Consider the following 13,324-nt stretch of genomic DNA (forward strand, 5'->3'; position numbering starts at 1 on the left):
TTGTTGGTGATGGCAGGTCTCAGCAGATTGGAATCAATTGTGAAGAAACCTTTAGTCCTGTTGTCAAACCAGCCACCATACGAACTGTTCTGAGCATTGCTTTATCGAAGTCTTGGTCCATTCACCAAATGGACGTCAAGAATGCATTTTTACATGGTAATCTCAACGAAACAGTTTACATGCATCAGCCTTTCGGTTTTAGAGACAAAATCTTTCCCGACCATGTTTGTTTATTGCGCAAATCTTTATACGGCTTAAAACAAGCTCCTCGTGCTTGGTATCAAAGGTTTGCAGATTTTGTCTCTACAATCGGTTTTACACACAGCACGACTGATCATTCGCTTTTTATCTATCAACATGGGTCCGAAATTGCCTATCTACTCTTGTATGTTGATGACATTATCATTACGGCTTCGTCTGATCAGTTACGTCAGACTCTCATGAAAAGCTTAGGCGCAGAATTTGCTATGAAGGATTTAGGTAAATTAAGCTATTTCTTGGGAGTTGCTGTATCGTATACTAAGGATGGACTTTGTCTTAGTCAGAAGAAATATGCTGAAGAAATTATTGATCGTGCTGGAATGTCTACTTGCAAATCAACACAAACGCCGGTCGATACAAATGGCAAACTTGGAAAATCAACTAGTCCACCAGTCTCTGACCCCACTCATTACAGAAGTTTAGCCGGAGCACTACAGTATCTTACTTTCACACGTCCTGATATTTCATATGCAGTCCAGCAAATTTGCCTCCACATGCATGATCCGAAAGAGGCTCACTTGGCTGCCTTACACAGAATCATTCGATACTTACAGGGTACAAAGCACTATGGCCTTCATCTTTACAAATCCTCACTGTCTACACTCGTTTCATATACTGATGCAGACTGGGGAGGATGTCCAGATACCCGTCGCTCTACATCTGGCTATTGCGTCTTCCTAGGCGATAATCTTCTGTCTTGGTCGTCAAAACGGCAATCCACACTTTCTCGTTCTAGTGCTGAAGCTGAATATAGAGGAGTTGCCAATGTTGTCTCCGAATCCTGTTGGCTTCGCAATTTATTGTTAGAACTTCGTATCTCATTGGACAAAGCCACACTGGTCTACTGCGACAACATAAGTGCGATTTATCTCTCCCAAAATCCGGTCCAACATCAACGTACCAAACACATCGAAATGGACATACACTTTGTAAGGGAAAAAGTAGATAGAGGTAAAGTTCGCATTCTTCATATGCCTTCTCGTTTTCAAATCGCTGACATATTCACCAAAGGACTTCCGCGCATACTATTTGAAGATTTCAGAGACAGTCTCAGCGTCCGAGAATCTCCCGTTTCGACTGCGGGGGTGTATTAGTATATTGTATATATCTTGTTACCTTGTTTAGATTCCTCGATTAGTGGGTTACCTTGTTTAGATTCCTAGATTAGTGGTTTACCTTATTAAGAGTCTTTTGACTAGTATATATTGTAACATTGTTTATCAATAATAACCATGGGATTAATCTCTATCATTAAGCTTTCTTGGACATTGGGAAGTTAAAGTTCTCTTGACCTCTTGTGTGAAGATGGGCATAGGAATGGATTTACCCCACCTCATGTATTTGAGATAGGTAACGCTCAGAACTGGAACAATGTACATCAAGAGAGAACTTACATGCATCCGGGAAATATATCTTTAAATTGACTTATATTGGTTCTTTTCACTCATGTTTACTTGTACATGGTCCTTTTCGTTATGGTATTTCCTCGAGTGGGTTTACAGAGTTGTCAATATCATGCCTATTATCATCGATAAATTACTAGTATTTTATCATGTCAATATCATGGTCCATTTACCATCCTGAAGAATAGTTTTCCAATGTTTCGTGTGAAGAGTTGTTCTAATATACACCTTTGAGGAGGGCATAGACAAGAAGCATTGTGATAAATGATTTCCAGGACTTGATATTTTAACACTTTGGAACTTGTTTGATATAGGTTTTTCTTGAAATTATTCAATTTTTTTAAAGAAGAAATAAATTATTTGTGAAAAATGGATTATTTTGGGCTATTTGAGCTAAAGGACTAAAATGTCCTTTTGCAGTTATTAAAAAATAAACGACATTTTCATATTTTAGTTGATAATATGAATGATTTTATTAATTAATTGATTGATGATGAGATAAGGAGTGATTTGAATTAAATCTTAATAACCCTTTATCAAACAAGGCCTTGGTAGTAATTGGGTTACCATTAGAAACACCATTAATGATATTTTTTTGGCAAGAACAGGCTCCGAAAATGTTTCTGGTGTGTACCCAGTAGAAAAAAATATGCCTGTCAATGGTATCAATTACGGAGCTTACAATCCAGTTCCAAGATCAAATGGATTTGCTTCTTCCAATCATATGAATGAAATGCCACAATATCAGCCTGATGCTCCTCCTGGAAGATCTCATGAATCCTACTTACCTTTACATGCTTCCGGAAGTTCCAATTTGGCACCTAACAGTTATGCACACAATGCATCATCATCGTCATCATCTAGTCATGGTGCACATACCTTCTGTGGTGGGGCTGAGGGTGGTTTCAGAAATAGGGGACCTTACAAGAGAAAAAACCCTTCTATATATGAAGGGGGTAGCACAGACAGATATTCTAGCGTTGGAAGTTCTTCCGCTGTGTGGCAAGAAAACCCACATTCAGATTCTCAACACATTCAGATTCTCAATTCGTGGTGAAGGTTCATTGAGGAATGTGAGAAGACGGTCAATGCTTGAACCCCTCCCTATCATTCTTCCCTCACAAGTAGTTATATTTCTGATCATCCTACCCCAGTGGTGGAGCATTTTGGTCAGGAATTTAACAATACTCAAATTGGTCCTGCTCCACAAGGGAGAATTATGTATTTAGGTACTGTCATTTGTTAGTTTCTTTATTTCTTTCTATCATCTAGCCTTCTATTTTTCATGAGAAATTTATTTTTTCAAATTGCAGATGCCAATATCTCGAGTCAGGAGAACAATCACTTCACTTTAGGCGGCCCGAGTCGCCATAGTAGTACATCTGCAGACTCTATGGGTTACCATAATGATTTTCCCTCTAGCGGGCATCTTATTCCTCAGAATTTACATAGCCAACCAAATAGAGGGGCTAGAAGCAGCTATGATCATCAAAGATTGGCCCCAGCCTTTAGAGCTTCATCAAACAACTTACATCTAGGATATTCTGCAGCAGGGGATGAAGGTTTGCAGCAGCCGGTTGGAGTAAATCATCCCTCTAGACAACATTCAAGGGGATTCTCCTCAGGATGGCGTAACAATGAGAGAAATGGAAGAACAATAATATCTGTATCATCGATCCTTCAATAATGGTATGGGCCTCCATGAACAATCTGCACCAGAGGTATGTTATGCAGCATGTCTATAATTTTGTCACAATCATTTTTGTCATGCACTTTTCACCTAGAAAGTTTCAATACCGTCACACTTTTCATGCAAACAAAATCATTTTAACTTTGTTATTTGAACAATTTTCAAAAGGGATTGTGATTGTGACAAAATATCACTTTCTAATAAGGCCATGAGCCATGATCCTTGTATTTTAATACATTTTTTTAAGAAGAATCACAACTTCTATATCATAAAAAAAATGTGTGGAAAGTTCATATCTTCATGACCCACCCAGGGTATGGAAGAGACCGAGGTCTCATATTCTATTCCAACTGAAAGCATCTTGATTGAAGTGGGGGTTACGGCGGTTATGATAGTCACCTCCTCTATACAAAAAAAAATCACATCTTTGTGTCTTTGACAGGGTCTTATGGTAGCAGACCGGTCAAGAATTTATGGTTCCAGGAATTTGCTCGATCAGCACAGGAATTTGAGGCTAGACGTAGACAATATGAGCTATGAAGTATATTATTATGCAACTCTTTTCAGTTAAGGGGCTAATATTTAATAGGAGTTGTTTGTATTGTCAGGAATTGCTTGCTCTAGGAGAAAGTATTGGGCATGTTAACACAGGCTTGTCCGATAATATGATAAATAAAAGCTTAAGTGAAACGGTTTATTGCTCATCAGAGCATTGGCAAGAGGAATTGAAGTGTGTGATCTGCCTGGTAAGACACTAAGATTAGAACTGAATGCTGGAATTCTTAGATCTTCATTTTCATTAATTAATTGATTGAATGAAATGGGAAACAGGAAGAATACGAAAACATGGATGAGGTTGGGACATTGAAAGCATGCGGTCATGATTTCCATGTGAGTTGTATCAAGAAGTGGTTATCGTCAATGGCGGAGCCACGTAGCGGGCTCCGGTGGGCTCCAGCCCAGGGTAGAGTTTTAAAACAGTATATATATATATATATGTTTATATGTAACAAATATGGTTAGTTCACTTGGCTTTTGAGTTAATTATTATCCTGGAGGTCAGGTGATCAAACCTTGGCCTCCTTTGTTTTGTATAAATTTATTTTTATAACCTAAGTATAAAGACTCCTTTGTTTGTATAAAATTTATTTATATAACCTAAGTATAAAGAATTATATATAAAATAATTTAAATTATATAATAGTCTTATTAATTCTTTTAAAATTACATTTATAGGATAATTATTATTTTAATATAATTAATAATACAAATTACTAAGATAAAAGATTAAATAATAATTTATATAATGGTAAAATGGTTTTTTATATTTTTTAATTTTAAAATATTTTAAAGTTTTATATAAATTGATATATTATTTATTTTTCCAAAACGAATTATATATATTAATATTATATAATTTTAATTATATTCTTCTGTAATATATATTAACTTATTAATCTGTTTTTGTGATGATTTAGTATTTTTGTTATTATTTTTATATTTTTATTCGTTTTTCTATATTCTCACATAAATTACTAATTAAATTTTTATATTTTTTTTCTTTATATATATATATATATATATATATATATATATATATATATATATATATATATATATATATATATATATTTAGTTTTTATTTATTTAAAACTTAATTAATTTAAATTTTCACATTTTTAAACATAATTTTTCTTTAACTATATAGTTTTAAATTTATAATTTTTTTTTTAAATTGAGTATTCTTATATTTGATTAGATTTCGTATATTTATTTTATTTTAAATAGTAAGGTATTCGTGAAACGATTTGATTAATGTAATACCTATAATATTTATTCAGCCCAGTGAAAAAAAAATTCCTCGATTCGCCCTTAGTTATCGTTGAAGAACATGTGCCCTATCTGCAAGACAACACTGGCTGACCATCCGAAAGATGAGTGATTTGTTGTTAGTTGGTCGGTTGGTTGTTTCATACATTAATCTTTTGTATATATTTATTATTATGTTTCAGCTTTTCGAATGGGACTCAGGTTTGCTTAATGTTTTTGACTTTTGCTTTACTCATAACAATTAGGTAAAGCCATCTTCAATCATTGTTCATAGTAATTCTCATGCATTTAGTTACATTATTAACTCATAACGACGAGGTAAAATCATCTCCACAATTATTAGCTCTATTTATTGTTCAAGTGTGCTTTAGTGAGAATAAAATTTCACAATTTCAATTTATAAGATAAAAAAATTGTGATTTAAGATGCGTGATCTCAGATAGCTAACAAAATTATATGAGAGATAATAGCTAACAAAATTATATGAGAGATAACGTAGCAATTTGATTAGAATTGGCTGAAAAAAATTAACAATTTTTTTATTTCTTTTCCTTCATTCAATACTTTTGAAAATAAAATTCTTGACCAAAAATAATTTACTTGTGCTTTGTAAATGCAATGGCCTATCCAATCTGTATAGCCTCTCAGAAGTCCATTAGTCAACTGTGGGGAAGCTTGTGTAGGAGCCAGCCCATTGGGTATTTACTGAACTTTTTTTTAGATACAGTGTGTTAAGTAGCTTACAATGTCCATCATGCATAAATAATAAAAATATATTAGCTCAACTTACTTTATCATAAAACTTACTTTATCATAAACTTATTTTAGTACTATTTATTAACTATTATAGTATTTTTTATAAAATAAATATTGCAATTTAAGTTGAATAGAAATTTATATTATATAATTGTTTGTCTAAGTAACAAATAAATAAGTAATATATTCTACATTAAGTCTATTTTAAAGTTATTTTGAACGGAAAATTAAGAGACGAGGTGATATTTGTCAAAAAAAAAAAAAAAAAAAACATTAGTTGACCTAACTAAACTGAAATATAATTAACTAAATTTTTAAATAGGTTTTTCATACGAGAGAATTATTATTTTCCCTAAATTATAATAGTTACGCAACTTACTTTATCATAAACTTATTTTAGTGCTATTTAATTACTATTATTGTAATTTTTATAAAACTAATATTGTAATTTAACTTGAATAACCATTTACACTATATATATATATATATTACTTGTTTAAGTTACAAATAAATAAGCAATATATTATACATTAAGTCCATTTTAAAGTTATTTTGATAAAATAATTAAGAGACGAGGTGATGTTTTCCAAAAAAAAAAAAAATCTTAACCAAGTATTTTCAAATAAATTATGGACAACTCTTGTAGGAGCCAACCCATTGTGTCTTTACTGAACAATTTTAGAGACAATGTGTTAAGTAACTTGAAATTGTCTTTTAACCTAGATGTGAGATTTTTGTTGTGTATAGGTAATGAAAATATAATAGTTACGCAACTTAATTTATCATAAAATTATTTTAGTGCTATTTATTAACTATTATAGCAATTTTTATAAAATTAATATTGTAATTTAAGTTGAATGAAAATTTACGATATATAAATGTTTGTGTAAGTTACAAATAAATAAGTAATATATTCTACATTAAGTCTATTTTAAAGTTATTTTGAACGGAAAATTAAGAGACGATGTGATGTTTTCCAAAAAAACATTAGTTGACCTAACTAAACTGAAATATTATTAACTAATTTTTTTAAATAGGTTTTTCCTACTAGAGACCTGTTATTTTCCCTAAAATATAATAGTTATGCAACTTATTTATCATAAACTTATTTTAGTGCTATTTATTTACTATTATTGTAATTTTTATAAAACTAATATTGCAATTTAGTTAAATAGCCATTTACATTATATAAATTATTTGTTTAAGTTACAAATAATCATAAAAAAAAATAGTTGCTTAACAAAGCATTTTCAAATAAATTATGGGCAACTCGTGCCAGAGCCAACCCATTGTGCCTTTACTGAACAATTTTAGAGACAATGTGTTAAGTAGTTGTCTTTTAATCTAGCTTTTGTTGTGTAGAGGTAATGAAAATATAATACTTACGTAACTTTCTTTATCATAAAATTATTTTAGTGCTATTTATTAACTATCATAACAATTTTTATAAAATTAATATTGCAATTAAGTTGAATAACTATTTACATTGTGTAAATTGTTTGTTTAAGTTACAAATAAATAAGAAATATATTCCACATTAAATCTATTTTAGAGTTATTTTGAAGAAAAAAAAATTTAAGAGACGAGGTGATGTTTGACAAAAAGAAAATAACTAAACTGAAATATATTAACTAATTTCTTTAAATTGTTTTTTTCTACTAGTTAACTATTTTTTTCCTAAAGTTGTCTAAATACTAAGCATTATCTAGATCAATTATGGACAACTTGTGTAGGATCATGAACGTTTTTGAAATACAATGTGTTATGTAACTTGAAATGTTCTTTATTAAGAGACGGGGTAATGTTTGCTAAAAAAATGTATTTGTCCTAACTAAACTGGAATATAATTAACTAATTTCTTTAAATTGTTTTTTCCTACTAGATAACTATTTTTTTCTTAAAGTTTGTTAAATACTAAACATTATGTGGATCAATTATGGACAACTCGTGTAGGAGCTGGCCTATTGGATCTTGTCCGAACATTTTTGAAAACATTTTTGAAATATAATGTGTTATGTAACTTGAAATGTCCTTTATTAATTAAGAGACAATGTGATGTTTGTCAAAGAAAATTGCCTATTTTTTTTATTTGTCCCAAGTTTTTTTAGATACTAAACATTATTTAGATCAATTATGGGAACTTGTATAAGAGTCGGCCCATTGGGTCTTAATGACTCAATTTCAATGATGTTTATCATAAAATTATTTAGTGCTATTTATTAACTATTATAGCTGTGATCGATTTTTTTTAAAAAATTTTTTATTGACTAGTTTGAAAATTCTGGGACGCTCTTTAAAAAATTTATTTTGAAAACTTAGGGTAATTAATTTTAATGTTTGAAAAATTTAAGTTTTAAAAATGAGGCTTTGTAGACAACTTCATATTTTACATTCCCGTGAATCTGGGAGAGATTGAGAATTTTTTAATGGGAAGTATGTCATATGCCTTTTAACCTTTTCAATTTTTATTAATCCTAGAGAGGTCGACACCTAATTTCAAAAATTAGGAAATTAAGACTTGACGTTGGAAAGATTTTTCCATTTTAAAATATGTCAAAATATTTTAAATGGAGCAATGTCCACTTGACATTTCACTACCAATGTGATTTAAGCTTTAATATATAAATGATGTAATACTTGGTCATTTTAATTTTTAATTAAAAAATGAAAGTCTTTAATGCTCACTTGAATTTTTTTTTTTTTTAACTTCTTCCATTTTTTTTCTTAACAACTCCTTCCTTCATTTTTTTTTTCTCCTTTGACCTAGGGTGCTTCTCATGATTGTGTAGACACCGCTATCTTTTTATTTTTGCACCGTTATACCCTTTACACACCCCTTCATTCTACAAAAAAAATATTTTGTTAAAAATCCAAATAAGTAATTTTTATTTTTAATTTTAAGGAACAATTCTAATTAATAAATAAGTAACTTATTCAAAAATTAAATCGCAAACTAATCTAACAAACTAATCTAATTAAAAGAAAATAAAATATACCTAACGAAATTTTATAAAAACGTTAAAATATATTTTGCAAAAATAATTTTTTTTTTTTATAAATACCAAAGGTAATTAATTAAATAAAACCTTGAATATTCTAAGTATAATAACTTCCCTAAGTGTTTTAACATAGACAGATTTCTACTTTAACTTTATTAAGAATCAAAATCAATTATTTAAAAAAACTCAATTGTTCTAAAAATAATCGTCTTTAAAACAAATCGTACAATGAGCCCGTGAATGAATTCGAGAAATTTGTATAGGCTCGAATTTATTAAAAGCATAAACTACAAAATTTGGGGATGAAAAATGAGTGTTTACAACCATTTTTATAAAATTAATAATGCAATTTAAGTTGAATTGCTATTTATATTATGTAAATTGTTTGTTTAAGTTAAAAACAAATAAGCAATATATTCTACATTAAATCTATTTAGAGTTATTTTGAAAAAAATAAATAAATAAGAGACGAGGTGATGTTTAACAAAAAAAAAAAAAAAAAAAAAAGTTCACTTATACGTGTACTTGCACAATTAGCTTACCTAAAAACATGTACTAATAAAAAGTCATTTAAACTTACGTACTATCAAAAATTAGTTCATTTAGCCTCTTTAGTTAACCATAGTTAATTTTTATTTTTTTATTTATATATTTATTAATTAAATATTAATATATTTTCTCTCTCATTCTTTTTCATTAATTAAACTAGTTAAATTTATTTTATTGGAAAAAAGCTCACTTAGACTTATGTACTTATGTACTTGTACAACTAGCTCATTCAGACGTATGTACTAATAAAAGGTCATTTAAACATATGTACTATCAAAAATTGTCTCATTTAGCCTCTTTTAATAACTATGGTTAATTTTTATTTTTAAATTTATATATTTATTAATTAAATATTAATATATTTTCTCTCTCCTTCCTTTTCATTAATTAAACTAGATAATTTATTTTATTCTTAAATATTTTATTATTTTAATATTAATTTCTCTTTTACATTTCATTTTTTTTATTAGTTTTTATTTCTTATATTTCTTAAATTCTTATTTTTTTAAAAAAATTTAACAACTTATTTATGAATTTTATGTTTTACTGTAATATTTTTTAAAGTGTTTTTTCTTATTTAGTTTAATATAATAAAAATGAAAAAGGGTTTTTTCTTATTTAGTTTAATATAAATAAAAATGAAATTAATAATTTTTTATTTAATTTTTATTCACTACTAATAAATGAATTGTTTTATCTAATATTTGATTATTACTCTTTTAGCGTTTGTTGAACGAGTTTTATTATTATTCAATTCTTAATTCTTAATTAATTTATTTTTGTGTTGAAGGATTTTTATTGTTGAAAAAATTTTCATTGTTATATTCAATTATTGGGATTAAACAATTTTAAATTAATTAATAATTAATATAAATATAAAAAAATATATATAAAAAAGAAGAAAAAATATAGAGTTAAAATAATTAATGATGAAGGTTCATATATATAAAATAAAATTAAAATAATCAATCATAAATACTCATATAGAAATAATAAAAAATTATTAAAAAAATAAAAATAGAGAATTCATTTATTAGTAATAAATGAAATAATAAATGAAAAGTAAAGAGAGAGAAAATATATTAATATAAATATATAAATTTAAAAATAAAAGTTAACTATGGTTATTTAAAGAGGTTAAATGAGTCAATTTTTTATAGTACATACGTTTAAATGACATTTTATTAGTACATACGTTTAAGTGAGCTAGTTCTACAAGTACATACGTCTAAGTGAGCTTTTTTTCCTATTTTATTTTAAAACTTTTTATTATTTTTATATTAGTTTTTCTTTTCTATTTTATTTTTTTTATCAGTTTTTCTTTTCATTATTCTAAAATTCTCATTTTTTAAATTATTTTTATAATTTATTTATGAATTTTATGTTTTACTGTAATATTTTTTTTGGAATGATTTCTTATTTATTTTAATATGAATAAAAATATAATTAATAATTTTTTATTTAATTTTTGATTTATGACTTGGTAATAAGGAACATTATTTTATCTAATATTTGATTATTATTCTTTTGTTGTTTGATGAATGAGTTGTTATTATTATTCAATTTTTGATTATTAATTAATTTATTTTTGTGTTGAAAACTTTTTATTGTTTAAATGATAAATCATTATTATATCCAACTATTTGGACCAAATAATTTTATATAAATAAAATTAAAATAATTAATAATAAATACTTATATATAAATAATAAATATTTATAAAAAATATAAAAATAAAGAGTTCATTGATAATAAAAAAGGAGAGAGAAAATATATTATATTTAATTAATAAATATATAAATTAAAAAAGAAAAATTAATTATAGTTTACTAAAAGAAACTAAATGAGCCAATTTTTAATTTTTAATAGTACACCTATTTAAATAACTTTCCGTACAAGTGAGAGTTAGTTATATAATTAAAAAAATATATTTGGCTTAACTAAATTGAAATATATTAACTAATTTCTTTAAATTGTTTTTTCCTACTAAATAATTATTTTTTTCCCCAAAGTTTTCTAAAAACTAAGCATGGATCAATTATGGACAACTTGTGTAGGAGCATGAACGTTTTTGAAATACAATATGTTATGTAACTTGAAATGTCCTTTATTAAGTGACGATGTAATGTTTGCTCAAAACAAAAAAATTATTTGTCCTAACTAAATTGAAATATAATTAACTAATTTCTTTAAATTGTTTTTTCCTACTAGATAACTATTTTTTTCTTAATGTTTTTTAAGTGTAGGAGTCGGCCTATTGGATCTTGTCAGAACGATTTTGAAATACAATGTGTTATGTAAATTGAAATTTAATTTATTAAAATTAAGAGACGATGTGATGTTTGTCAAAAAAAAAAATTGTAAATTTTTTTTTTGTCCTAAGTTTTCTAGATACTAAACATTATCCAGAACAATTATTGACAACTTATATAAGAGTCTCTTAATGTCTCAATTTTTAAAGACATAGCTTCGAAATATCCTTAATTCAAGCGAGGTGGGATTCTTGTCGTGCATAGGTAATGGAAATGTAATAGTGCATAGGTAATGAAAATGTAATAGTTATCCAACTTACTTTATCATCACTTTATTTCAGTGCTATTTATTAACTATTATAAGAATTTAATTTGAAAAGACATTTACATTTTATAAATTATTTGTTGTTAAAAATAATTAAGCAATATATTCAATATTAAATTTATTTTAAAGTTATTTTGAACAGAAAATTAAGAGAACTATTTTTTTCTTACAATTTTCTAAATACTACGAATTATTCGGATCAATTATGGTCTTTATAGAATATTTTTAAGTGACAATGTGTTAAGTTGTTTGAAATATCATTTATTTTTAGTGATGTTGGATTTTTTTTCGTGCATAGGTAATGAAAGTGTAATAGTTACGAAACTTATTTTATCATAAAATTTTTTTAGTGCTATTTATCAATTTTTATAGAAAATAATATTGCAATTCAAGTTGAATAGTCATTGACTTTGTATAATCTGTTTATTTTAGTTAAAAATAAATAAGCAATATATTCTACATTAAGTCTATTTTAGAGTTATTGTCTTACTTGTTATTTAATAAACGTATAAAAGTGTAATTAGCCTTATAACTTTCATATAGAATAAAATTAAAATTTGAATTGAACATCCAATGTCATTTTATCATAACCAATTTTGAACTCTAGGTTAATTTGAACTGAAAATCAAAAAGAATATTTGAACTTACTAATTTGAAATGTTAATTCTAAGAATATAGAGAAAAAGATTGTATTGAATGAATGATAATACATAGTTATAATATATATATATATATATATATATATATAAAAGATTTATTTTAGCGCCCAAGTTAAGGCAACTTGTAGATGGGCTAAAACCTTTAGATGGGCTGGACCACATAATATATTCTAACACCCCTCCTCAAGTTTAAGGTGGTAGAGTAGATTAGGGCTGCAAATGAGTCAAGCTGCTCGTGAGCTACTTGCGAGCCGCTCGGTCAAAGCTCGACTTGAGCTTGACTTTAATTGAGTTCGAGCCGAACACGAGCCGACTCGTTTATTATTCGAGCCGAACTCGAGCTCATATAATGTTTGCTCGATGGCTTGTCGAGCTTTTTCGAGCCTGATAATATAATATAATATATTATTTATTTATTTTTAATATTAAAATTTAAAACAATATTTTTTCTCTTTCCTCTTCTCTTTTCAAAGCCCATATAATAAGTCCAATCCATATTATCATATTATATTATCTAAAGCAGAACTCTAATTTCAATCTACATAACTCTTCATCTTTTTTTCTTCTCTCTCTTCCGTCTTCACAATTTTTTCTTCTTCA

The 13,324-nt window shown here is 27.2% G+C and overlaps 1 pseudogene; it reads left to right on the forward strand.

The window, feature by feature from the left end:
* Positions 1 to 2,764: 2,764 nt before the first annotated feature.
* On the forward strand, positions 2,765 to 5,391 carry LOC124914838 (annotated as a pseudogene).
* Positions 5,392 to 13,324: the final 7,933 nt, after the last annotated feature.

The sequence above is a fragment of the Impatiens glandulifera genome, chromosome 1, assembly GCF_907164915.1.
Source record: "Impatiens glandulifera chromosome 1, dImpGla2.1, whole genome shotgun sequence".
Classification (NCBI taxonomy): domain Eukaryota; kingdom Viridiplantae; phylum Streptophyta; class Magnoliopsida; order Ericales; family Balsaminaceae; genus Impatiens; species Impatiens glandulifera.